The sequence below is a fragment of the Sinocyclocheilus grahami genome, unplaced genomic scaffold (assembly GCF_001515645.1).
Source record: "Sinocyclocheilus grahami isolate Dianchi unplaced genomic scaffold, SAMN03320097.WGS_v1.1 scaffold212.1, whole genome shotgun sequence".
NCBI lineage: Eukaryota > Metazoa > Chordata > Actinopteri > Cypriniformes > Cyprinidae > Sinocyclocheilus > Sinocyclocheilus grahami.
In genome coordinates this window covers 289,790-290,721 of record NW_015505391.1, presented here as the reverse complement: position 1 = coordinate 290,721, position 932 = coordinate 289,790, and positions in this window count along the sequence as shown.

Sequence of the window (932 nt, the reverse complement as noted above, 5' to 3'; positions counted from 1 at the left end):
ATAAAACTATAGCTTGAATGTGCCTTCCTACAAGCAGTAGAAAGTTTTCAGTGCTATAATGTGTTTAAATCGTACGATAAGAAACTAACCTGATTTTAGCGAAGAAATCCTCATTTCTGTCGTTAGTGGAGCATAGGTCTTTTTCTGACGACGGAATCTCAGATTAGCAGCTCATATAAATGGTACCAGAATAAATCGGTCTGATTTTGGGCAAAGAAATCCCCTTTTTCAGCACTGTGTAGGTGATCTGAGCGATGCTCCTCATTTCACTGATTTAAGGCCTTATTATGTGTTATGTATCATTGTATTCATATGGATCCGCTCATGTGAAACATTTACGTAACTTCTTATACATGCGCGCACCAGTTTCTGATCAAAATCAGATAAAACTATAGCTTGAATGTGCCTTCCTACAAGTAGTAGAAGTTTTCAGTGCTGTAATGTGTTTAAAACGTACGATAAGAAACTAACCGGATTTTAGCGAAGAAATCCTAATTTCTGCTGTTAGTAGAGGGTACGCCTTTTCTGACGACGAAATCTCAGATTAGCAGCCCGTATTAAGTGTACCAGAATAAATCAGTCTGATCTTGGGCGAAGAAATACCCTTTTTCAGCACTGTGCAGGTGATCTGAGCGATGCTCCTCATTTCACTAATTTAAGGCCTTATTATGTGTTATGTATCATTGTATTTCATTTTGACTCGCTCATGTGAAACATTTACGTAAAATTAATGGTTTATTCTAGCATAGCTAACTACGATTCCACCATTGCCTATGAAGTGAATGTGCTGTTTTGATTAGTGAATGAATTTGTATGGGACATGTCATAACTGACTGTTATGCCCCGCATGAGTTTCCCATGCATGCTCACAGCAGTGCAAGTTCTGCTTCCCTTGCACCTGGTGTGAGTTTGCATTGGTCTCCTAGCAACAC